Source organism: Acanthisitta chloris, unplaced genomic scaffold (assembly GCF_000695815.1).
Source record: "Acanthisitta chloris isolate BGI_N310 unplaced genomic scaffold, ASM69581v1 scaffold18366, whole genome shotgun sequence".
Lineage (NCBI taxonomy): Eukaryota > Metazoa > Chordata > Aves > Passeriformes > Acanthisittidae > Acanthisitta > Acanthisitta chloris.
In genome coordinates, this window is record NW_008678999.1 from 287,748 (window position 1) to 299,499 (window position 11,752).

An 11,752-nucleotide genomic window follows, 5' to 3' on the forward strand; every position below is an offset into this window, starting at 1 on the left:
GGAAATGCTTTATGTGGTCACCTGTCAAGCAGGCTGGCTATGGTTTTAAGTGATTAAATCAGACCTCAACAGAAACCTTAGTGTCAATTTCTCAATATTCTAACTCGGAAAAATAATTGCACTGAATTCTTGCTACGGTTCACGCAACAGACCACCAGTGACAACACACTCCCCTTACAGAAGTCACCTTACAAAACTTGATGGTGCTTAGGAGAGAGTTAACATTGCATTACCTATGAGCCATTCTTAATCTTTAAACACAGCCAATGTGTATTAATATTTAACCACTGCATGTTAGAGATTACATATCACTATTACGAGCTCATAGCTATTACTTTTGCAAAACACTAAGAAAAAATAGATGCTGACATCACGGATCACATGTTTTCTATTTATTGTGATGGGAAATAATCAGCTTCCCTGATTAGATACATGTTTATTATATTAGAAGGCAACAATCTCTTTCGATCACCCCATCTGATCCACGTGCTTGATGCAAAGGTTTCTTAAAGGCTATGAATTTAAACACCTGTGTCCTAGAAAACACGCTGGTGCTTCTAACAAAGAAAATGCTGAAGCACTGGAGAAATTTAAACATTTGATTACACTGTTTCCTCTTGAAGCCTGATTCAGAAAACAAACGTTTTTATGTTGTTAAGAGACACTACTCAAAGGGAAGCACTCCCAGTAATACCTGGCCCTTCTGAACCACTGATAAATATTTCCAGGAGGAGCACTGCCACTCACCTGAGACACTTATCATTCAAAAATTTCATCCTCTAAAGATAAGCAGGATAAGAGTAGTTTACTAAAACTCAGAATAAAGCAGGTGGAAAGGGACCTCTGCATGTCCCTAGTCCAAATGCATCCTAGTGGGATGCCCTCAGCCAACCCACACCCCCTGATGTACCATCCTTGCAGCTGGACACAGCACCACACCTGAAGCCCCAGCAGCACTGACAGCAGCAGAACCATTACCTTTAATTACAGTCCTCTGCATACACTCCAGATGGAGGTTGTCCTCTCTGCAACTGTCAGCTTGTGTATAGGTGGTGATCCAGCACACGTCCCAAAGTGTTCTTCCACAGCTCTGCAGCCTAGTGACATCCTCACCACTTTGTATTTCCTCATTTCAACTCATTAAGTTATATGCTGCAGATTTCCGATCTTTTCCAATCTACTGTAGCCATTTTATTCTAAACTATGCTTCACAGTGCTTGAGACCCTCTCACTTCGGTCTTACTTGCAGATTTAGTTAGTATTCTCTTGTCCACACCAGTAAAGAGAACAGCAAATAAAGCTCAGCCCAAGACAAACAAGGGTGTATTCATACAATTCCTCGTGCCATCTCCTTTCTTCCCCTGATTTTCACAGCATGTTATAGGTAACTACTCTTCAAACTGTCCTTAAACAGTTATTTGTTTACCATATAATGAAATACATATAGTTTCCTATTCCACAGAAATGCCACAAGAGGTTATGTCAGAAGTTACTGAAGTCAAAGTAGCATCACAGGTACTGTTCCCCTTCTCAGTCCTTATCTTATATCCCCCATATTCCTGAAAACTGATTAAAAATTTTGTTCCAATTCTCTAAGCACTGCAGTTAGACTAACTAGTCTGTAATCCCCTGGATCTCCCTTTTTCAAACAGAGGTAATATCTTTGCCCTTTTTGGTCCTCCAGGACGTCTCTTGCCCTTCCCAATTTCTGAAAGATAATTGTAACTGGTTCAAAGGTTGCTTGGCTAGTTGCTGATGTACCCTAGGGCAAATTTCATCAGGCTCTGCCTATTTCAATACACCTATCTTATCTCCTTTTTCTGATCTATCCTTTTTCTACTCTGCACTTTACTCCTATCATCTTGTTTAAATTAATTTTAATTAATGTGAAGACACGCTCAAGCAATACAATAACTACATGATACCCATTTAGTATTTTATCTTTCAGCTATAATGTTAGCAAAAAATCAACTCCAGACTACTCATGTACCATGACTCTGGCTTTTTGGAGATGCAGAAGAACATTCATAAAGATTGGTCTAAGCCAAATTAAGGACTGCATATGGCTTAGACCAATCCTCAGCTGAGATGTCTGAAGGGAAAACACTAATGTCAATAAACTCCTTGTCTGCAAAGGAAGATTTAAAGAGAAATTTTAACTGCATTTTAGATGAGACTCTTTCAGTGACTAAACAAGCCTGTTTTGGTTTGATAAATTTAAAATAAATTTTAAAAAAGCCAACACTTCCCTAGCAGATACAAAATTGGATAATCAAATGCATGAGTTCCTGTAGACTGCCTCAATTATCTAGCACTGATCATTGTCAGGGTAGGGTACCAAATTAGACTGACCACTGGTCCAAACCAGCACAGCAAGTCTCACTCCTCCGTGAACACTGACAGGTATCTCAAAGCACAATATGATTTTATGCATCCACCTGTTCTAGCTATAATTTGCCTTTCATCAACTGGAAATTACCATCTTAGCTGAGACATGGTAAGATATTACAGGAGTATTGCTAGTCTGTCTCTATGCAAAGCAAAACAGACAGCCTTAGATCATCCTCTGTGATTTCTATTTTGTTTTTCAGCAAAATGAGCTAGACATGGTTGTGTGCTGTTACCACATCTCAGCTGAAGCACAGTAACTTCTTAAACTGCTTCATTTCCATCCTCAAAGACACATCAAGCCCCTGCTCTGTGATCCCCTAGGCAGAAGATGCAATGTTAATGGAGATTCTGGCTGCCATTCTCAGAAGCAGTTAGTGATTTGAATGCTTCAATTTCTAGTGTACCCAATCTAAAATATTTTAAAGGTCCAATTTTCAGGAAATGATGAACACTCAAAAACTGCAGGGTGGTGGTTCCCAGCCCCCTCAGTGTATAAATCCAGAATCAATTTTACCTGATGTTTCTACCTAGAAAATCCTTTTGCAAGACTAAAACCCTAGTACTAGTCAAAAGAAGGGGGAAAATTGTTTTCTTTTGCTAGCTGTGATGAAAATGCAACAAATCCATGCATTCCTCAAGTTACACAAAATTCAGCAGCCTACTCTTGAATATGGATCTGTATTTTCTTTCAGAGTGATACACTGAAAACCTTCTCTCACAAAACACTACAAATCAGCTTTCAGTGAAACCTGCTTTACTGGACATAATAACAAAGCTTGATTTCCAAGACTGTCAGTCCAAAAAACCCACCCTGTATTTCCAATCCATGTATTGCTGGTACTTGTCCTTACTACAAATGCCACTGTCAGTAATCCCTGTCTCACTGCCTGCCTCCCCTGAAAAACAGACCATAATTAGCAGAATTCTTGAATATCATCCTTGAATTAATCATGAAGAAAGACAGGTACGAACAGAGAGAACAGTGAAATACTGGTAGCCTCTGCTGCTGTTCCTTATTCCACTAGTGGAAAAATTCAGACTCTATTTTAGTCAAACGAGTTTGGTGTCATGCAATTGTTCAGTCACAGCTCGGCAAACCTCATTATTTCAGGCCTCTTTAGAAATCCAGAGTTTTGCCCGGGAGTATGACTGGATGCGTATCCGCTTGGTGAGGCACTCTGCCCCAGGACAGCACAGCTGGTGCTCGTGCCCAGCACAGCCCCAGGAGCTGGCACAGACACCAGGAACCCCAGCACAGTCACAACTGCATGTTTTATAATCCGCCACCCCGCTGGGCTTTACTTCAAACCTGAAGTCTAACCAATACTGGCTGGTTTCAGCCAAGCCTATGCTGATAGTAGATAGAACGAAACCAAGTTAATTAAACGTAGCCTCAAAGGAGATCTCAGTACCAAAACTCCTTATGCACATTAACTTATATAGCATGTATTTTTAATGAGTTCAGCACTTGTCTTGAGTTTAAGAAACACACACACGGGGTGGCAGCTATTCAAAGCCATTGCGCCAGAGCGTGAGCAAGTGCTGACTCCGTGGGATGACAAGGTTATGTTGCCAGTTATGGTGATTCTACCTCTATTGCATAACCCTCGGATAGCTAAATTAATTAAATAGGCAAAGTGACAACACAAAAGCAACCTACCAATATACTGATCATATAATAGAAAAGGAAATGAAAAAGACCAGAGGGCTAAAAGCTCACGTTTGATTTTGCAAATATGGATAAATCTTGTAACATCTCCAGCTTCTTTTTCATAAATAAACTTGAAAACATATATCCCTGTAGACAGCTAAAGCAAACACCTTCAAAGCAGAAGGGAATTTTACAAGCCTGAATTTGGAGCTTTAAACTCCACCCTTCCCTCTCCACACACATTCCCCAACACACCATGTGAAGCCAGGTAAATGGCCAGCAGTCGTGCCCTTTGGGCTCCAATATATTAAAGCAATCCACTTATTTGTCAGATAAAAGGACTTGCAAATACTCTTCAAGTCCAAAAAAAATACATATAGCTATACATAAAGATGGCTGAGCTATGCCAACAAATTCTGCCAATGCCCTTTTGAGCCTGTCATTTAAGTACAGCCAAAAAATAATGTTCACCAGACCACAGTGAAAAGTAACGGGTAACTCCCTGTTTTGCGTTAAGCACTAATATGTTCCGGCCAATGTAGCATTAACACACAATCAAATCACTTTGAATCCCATAAGCTTTGTGCCAACATTTGTAGAAATACATACACTCTATTTCAACAAACACACTTAAATTAGAACATGGTATCACAACAAATGCTCCAAATTGTAAACAAATTGAAGAATAAAAATGTTTAAAGCATTATGAGAGGACAGTGTGACCCAGTGACAATTGTTTTATACTTTAAAGTCAGAATGAATAAAACTAATTGTGTAGAAGTCTCATTTTAGCTACAATTCCAGTGGTAATGCTGCTTGTACAAAAATCCCCCAAACCATGGTCACATAGGTATATAGCATTTCCCTAGCAATAACCAGACCAAATGAAAAATCTTCACTTTGTTTTTCTTTCCATCTTTTCAAGCAGGATTCACTTCAGTAAATTTATTAACTTCAGGACTGTAACATTCAAATGTATACTTTAGGTATTTTTGAATATCCCTGAAAGTGCAACCATACAACAATTTTAGTTTAAATGAATGACAAAAGATTGCTTCAGGATGCACTGCAGTCTCCAAACTCCTGAAAACTTAATCTGTATTCTGCTAATCTAGGTTACAGTTTATCTTCAGGGGGTTCTCCTGTAACATCATTCCTTGATGCTTCAGATCCAGCCTGATGTGATTGAAAAGGCTTCCTTTTCTTCCTTCTCCCATTCATTTAACAGCAGGAGTACGCTTTTTTCTCAGGCTTCTCTTCCCCCTCCCCCCAAAAAGATGGACTTTATTAAGTAAATTATTTTAAAAGAAAACCCTACAGATAAACTATGACCTAGATCAGGGAGATTCTGCCCAATTTATGTTCAAAAAAAGTTGATTTACTTTAAAAGATGTTAGTGCATGCCACTCAAACGGTACTCTCAGCCACATTTTTATGGACTGAGTCTGTCATCTTTTATTTCCTAAAACCTGAGTTTACTTTAAGAATGACAGAAGATCTTCTCAGGGTCAGCTGAAAGCATTCATAACTGCACATACCAGAAAAGAAGCACTATAAAACTGAGAAGCCCTCAAGGACTGCTGTTTTGCTGAGGAGCAGCATGGCCAAGCTGCCACCTCAGCTCCTGTGTAATGTCACTGCTCTTGGTTCAGTTCTGTCACCCCATAGTGCCCTCCCAGAGAGGAGGCTGTCTCCAGCCTAAAACTGCTCTAAGATGCTTCCAAACACAATATAAAACAAAATGCAGATGATTAGCTAAGAAATGTCACCCTAAAGATGACAGATGCTACCATGATTCAAGTACTGTCCAGGTTTGCACCTCATCAAGTCAGCCCATCCCTAGGATGCACTCAGCCCTGCTGCCCACTGCCAGCCTGGTTTCATGCTGACAACTCCATGGAACAGGTGAGCCTGCAAGGAGTGCAGGAGCTGGTGGGGAACAAAGGATCTAATCCACCTGCACCTCTGTGTACTCAGCACCCATTCATCTTCTATCTCTTGAGTTGTGGGAGAAGGGGATGCAGTGTTCAAACTCTGTTCTTCAGTGGGCACAGCAGCCCAGAGCCTTCCTACTCACATCCCTGTCTGCACCCAAATGCAATCTTGCCAACCCTGGCCAAGGAAAACCCAACATGCCATATGCCATGCCAATACATCCTTCCCTGCCCTGCTGCTTCTGTGAAACATGAGGTTTCTTAAAGCAGTTCTACCATTCATGCTGTCTCTGCACAACCTGTCCAGTTGTCTACCATTCCAAAACCCAAGCACCACCTCCTACTGCACCTGCCACAGCTCCATAGGCTAGCAGGATCTATTTCACAAGGCTTTGTGCCCAGAAGTCCACTAGACAGGCTTCCTCCACTCCCCAGGATCACATCAGCACTACTTTCAAACACACATACACAAAGACATACCTACTGTCCATGCTAAAACGCCACTAAGCAACAAGACCAGTTCCTGGTTTCAGAGAAATCTTGTTTGTTTCAAGCATCAGCATCTTAGCTAATGAGTTTTTGCTACTCTTCCACACTCCACAAATACTGGGCTGCGTAATGCATAGTCTAATTGACTGTTAAGGTCACTGGCCAGCTCTTTAATCTTATTTAGTGCACTTTGAGACAGTTCATGAGTCATTAAGGCTTCATTCTTGAGGACACAAGGACATGTAATATACATTAATAAAGAGCATAAATGTGATCTAATGTGTGTATTTTACAGATTGCAAAATTAGAATGTCAGCATTAAACATTTCTTTGCAATGTTATAATTTTAATAATGTTGATAATTTTAATATACAATAAAAATGTTTGTCAGAGCCTGCTGGTGTATTCCTAACTTATAACATTGCTGTAGCTCTAAAAATCCCATAAGTAGCAAAAGTAACACTTCAAATATCAACTTGAAGGAAAAGAAGAGCACAAAGGAGACCTAACTTAAAAAATTCCTTACTTGAAGGAAAAAAAAAAAAAAGAAAAGAAAAGAGACATTTTTCAAGCTGTTACTCATGATATCTGATTTTATGATTTAAATTGTAAATCAGTGTGCACATGTATCAGGAACTTTGCAATACTTTTGAAAGGGATCAGCATCACTAATCAGGCACTGAAATCCAATTTATGGGAGAATCTGGGAGCTCAAAGTTGTACATTTTAGCTGGCTTGGAAAGATCTTCGAAAAATAAAGTTAAACAGTAATTATACGTAAGTGTGCTTGAGAAACTTTACACCTGTCTTGACATGAATCAGATCTTAGCATGGATGATGAAATTCTTGGCATTGCTTTAGGTGATTGGGATGGCATTAGCTTAGGCAGGGTAAGAATTCAACAGCCACAAGCCTAGACAGGTAGGATAAAGGAGTTACTGACTCAAAAAGGCATGACAGCTTATCTGTGGAAGTCTAAACATGTTAATCATTTAACATAAACAGATCTCCTGATATTTTTAGAAAGGCATTTCAACTCATAAGTAACAATGTTAAAAAAAGGACACCAGTAACCCTAATCATATTTTCCACAGGTCCTCCCAGCTCCTTGCAGATTGTCACTATTAAAACTCAGGCCAGAGGAAAGGGGAAAAAACTGGGGGAAAAAAAAAAAAAAGGAAATAAAGAAAAAAGCCAAATACAGGCAGCTGGGCTTGGGATTAGGACAATAAAGAAGTTACTGGCAATCAGCATTTGCTGGCTGTGCTACAGACTCCTGTAACCTTTGTCTCCTGCCTCAGTTCCCAGTCTGTAAAACAAAGGTGATAATGTTACCCTACCTCACGGGAACGTTCTCAGAATAAATCCATAAATGCCTGGGAGACACTGAGACACCACTGTGACAGAGGCCATAAAAATTCCTAGGGGAAAAACGAAACAACAACATAAGAATAAGTGTCATAAGTGATCGTAACAGCAGAGACATTCACAGATTAAATGTAAAGCAATGGTTAAAACTTCACTTAATGACATGAATTCTCCACCCCGGGGAAGCAGTAGTTCAGTTCAGCACATATTCCCACACAGACACTTTTAAAAGCATGACAACAAGGGACAATTTGCCCTTCCTCCTTGGACACAACACGGTCACAATAACCCAAAACCAGATGCAAGTGGGAAGGGTATTTCCTTTATGGATCACTAGCTCAGGCCCTCCATGAGAAGTACCATGTCCTAGAACCCCAATCACAGCGATGATCCCACACACACTGACAGTGCTCCCCCCCCCTCAGCCTCTGTATCCAATACTCACTGCACAGCTGAGCTCCTCCAGTAGTTAAAAAACTTCTCCCAGCCTAACATTTATTCCTGAACAGCTTTTATCCATTTGTTTTCATGCCAACATTGATCCAGCAGCTTAAACAGCTTTTCCCTATCCCTGAAGTTTATTTCCCTGACGATAAAAAATGAATTACACCATCTCCCTGTCAGGGCTCATTTGCCCACCCAAACCAAGCAAGTTCCTGGACTCTGTTCTCAGGTGACTCCCCATCCTTGCTATTACCTGCCTCATCTGTCACCCCACGTCACCCCACTGCCCAGATCCATTCTGGTAGCTCACTGTCACCTTGAGACTGCACAAAGATGTGTTTCCAGCATTTCCAGACGGTAATCCCCACTATCTCACCCAGTTCAGAGCAAAAGTTTCTCTCCTAACACCTCCTAAGGTCATGACCCTCCATGTCATCACCACAGATGGATGTCCCACTTTGACTGCTCTGGGTCTGATGTTCTTTCTGAAAGATATTCTGACCCTTCACAACCCTGACCATGCTTCCTACCTGTCTCACCCACAGCACTCAGACTGCAGGGCACTGCTCCGTGGTGCCAGGTACATGGCAGGGAACACGTGTGGTCTCCCCAAAAACACACCTCCTATCTTCAGTGTCAATGCAGCTCAGCAGCTGACGGTGTGAGCTCAATTACAGCGCTAAACGTTCCTCAACGTGAGTCAAATGACTACAGCCCTCAGAAGGATAAGTGATTCAAAATTATGCAAATGCACAGAATGCATTATTTAGTCTTTATCATTTACAAAGTACTCATTTCGTAAACAGTTTCAGCACTCTTGCAGAGAGTGTGACAGTGCCCTTAAATCAGGGTGTCTGATGGTTGCTGCGTCGTGCACTGACCATATCCTTGGGTGGGAGAGGGAGAGGGTTTGCTCTAGCTCTGCAGTGAGACACAGGGCTGGGACAGCCTGCCTGCTGCCCTGTGTGCTCAGAGATACCTCAACCTATCCCTCACACACACACATCCCCTGGAGACCCTCATCCCCTAAACCACCTCAGCTGACCAGGACAACAGAACTCCTGCCACTTTTTTCCATTTCTGAGACAAGATGGCAGCTCCCTTCCTCCTGGCACAGTGTGTGGAACCAGATCAGGTGCCCCCCAGAGAAGCACTAGAGCTAGCAGCAGGGAAGAGCAATCTCTCCATTCTGCTGGCAGCTCACCCTCAGATCAGACTGGGACATACTGGAAACCTCAGCCCAATGAACCAGAATACACTCACCTTTCCAAGGACTCTGATCCATTTAAAACTGTGCTCTAATACCCTTCACAAACAAATATATTATGCAATTTATGTTATGCAGCGTTGACTTCAATGACTCTATAGCAGTGCTTACTCTACTATATTTACTTCTGGCACACACTGGCAGCCTTTGCTGCAGTCATTCTCAGTGTGTTCCTGTTTTAAACCCACAGGTCTTACCCTGACGATATCTATGCACAATGCTTCCCAGTGTGTTTTCCATAGCTTTGACCATGTTGTCCATCTTTCTTCTGTCCCTGCAAGCTCCTTTGTCTAGAACATGTCCTAAGTATTTCCACCCTCACACAAGGTCCCAGTTTTCTACTTCAGCCCCTCACCCTCAGTATCAGGTCACCAACTCCCACCTTTAGTTGTCCCGTACTATTGGTCTCCATTCCTGGGGTGAGAAGTTTAGACAAGACCCATCTTGACACCTCCTGCCAGGCTCCCTGAAATTTGAGGAAAGCCCTCTTTCAGGTATGCACACATTCACCTTGACGCCCATGACCCAGACTAGCATACTAAATGAAGAGATATTACACAAATTTCTTTTCTCCCTTCCCCCATGACTAACAGGTTGACCCTTTCAGTACTGGCTCCTTGCACTCCCTTCATCAGTCTTTGCTGCAAGAATGGGAACTGCATCTGAGTGGAATCTATCCAGCAGTAAGCGGCCTGTTAAATCCCAGGACACGTTGCATAAAAAGAAGGATACTTAAGCTGCTTAAAAGACAACTCTTTATTAAATGCATAAAAATGCTTGAAATTTCTGTAAGCCATCACTTTAAATTAATAACCTCCTTTAAACATATCAGTCTCTGCTGCTAATTATTGTGTTGCTTTTTATGTATTTCTTTTTTCCATTTCCTATAGTTCTAACACACATAGTTGCAGACGTCCATGGTACATGCTCATGTGTTTCACTGGAAACTCCTTTCTACCAAAAGCATAAGTGGATTTTGCATTTGTATCAGAGGGTCAACTATTCTCAGCCACACCACAGTGACACTACTACTAAAAAAGGAAAGGGAAATACACAACCAAAAAAACAAACCACCTTTTATGCACTGGAAATACTAAGACAGAAAAAGAATTTTAAGATGAGGTTAGAAAAATAATTTTAAGATGAGGTTAGAAAACACTCTCAGTCATTCCAAGCATTACTTAATATGAAGTTTAAGACCCCTGGAAATCCCTGCCACAAAAGAACCTGTGCACGCTGAAGTGAACACTTCTGCTCTGAATTTCTTTGCATCTGTTTGTCTGGCATGTATTTAAAATTTTACACTGATTTAGTTTTGGATGTCATAGCCAATTTTATAATAAACAGATGTTCTGCTTAAACAGGGAGAGGGCACATAAATATTAGTATTTGCTGTTGAGGATTAAACATTAACAAAAAAAGTAATCAGCAGTGACGAAAGTGGTGATGGCAGTTCACTGGTGATAACCTCCACGCTAAGCACGTTGCAGTCTCCACAACGCTGATTTAGGCTGCAGAAAGCCTCGAGTGACGAAAGAGAGCCCATACCAGCAGGATTTTAGCACACTGAAGTATACACAGCTTCCTCCCTCCCACAAGTTAAACTCAAGGCCAGCAGGAACAGGGGAAAGTAAGTGCCGTGCAGCACGTCCCCTGCAGCACCATGAACAAGAGCCCAGCACCTCCTGCTGCACCTGGACACCTCTGCAGCTGAAAGCATGAGCACTGCCTCCAGGGGTTTTGCCAGTTTCCATGTGCCAAGCCCAGAAGAATATTTTCTGATACACTTCAAGGCTGTTTTTTCAATCTATGAGACAGTATTTACTGAACAGACAATACCAGTAGCTACGAGCATTTCATGCAGCATTGACAACAGCAAGGAATTCCTCATCTCTAGGTAAGCTTCCATGCTGGCTGACGCAGCAAGAGGCACTGTGAGGGGCCAAGAACTTATCACAAGAAAATGGCAAATTGTGAAAAACCTGTATTGCAAGGTTAGCTGCCTAGGCACGGCTTTAATAGAGCTCCATAAATACCTCAGCCTAACACTGACAGAGGTTAAAAACCTATTATCTTTCCCAAATGACAGTGTGAACACATGTTCAATCGAACACCCTGCCTCACCCAGCTACAAAGTAGATTCTGCTCTTTCAGTTCCACAAATACAAACCACAGGGAGCTTTTTAAATGAAAGCATTACGAAGATTA

The 11,752-nt window shown here is 41.5% G+C and overlaps 1 protein-coding gene across 1 annotated transcript in view; it reads right to left on the bottom strand.

Moving 5' to 3' along the window:
* Positions 1-7,893, bottom strand: part of PTPRF (protein tyrosine phosphatase, receptor type, F) — a 289,331-nt gene extending 281,438 nt beyond the window's left edge. The window contains exon 1 of the mRNA XM_009077131.1: positions 7,806-7,893. The gene's annotated coding sequence lies outside the window, so the exon portion shown is untranslated. The remainder of the gene's footprint in view (positions 1-7,805) is intronic.
* Positions 7,894-11,752: the final 3,859 nt, after the last annotated feature.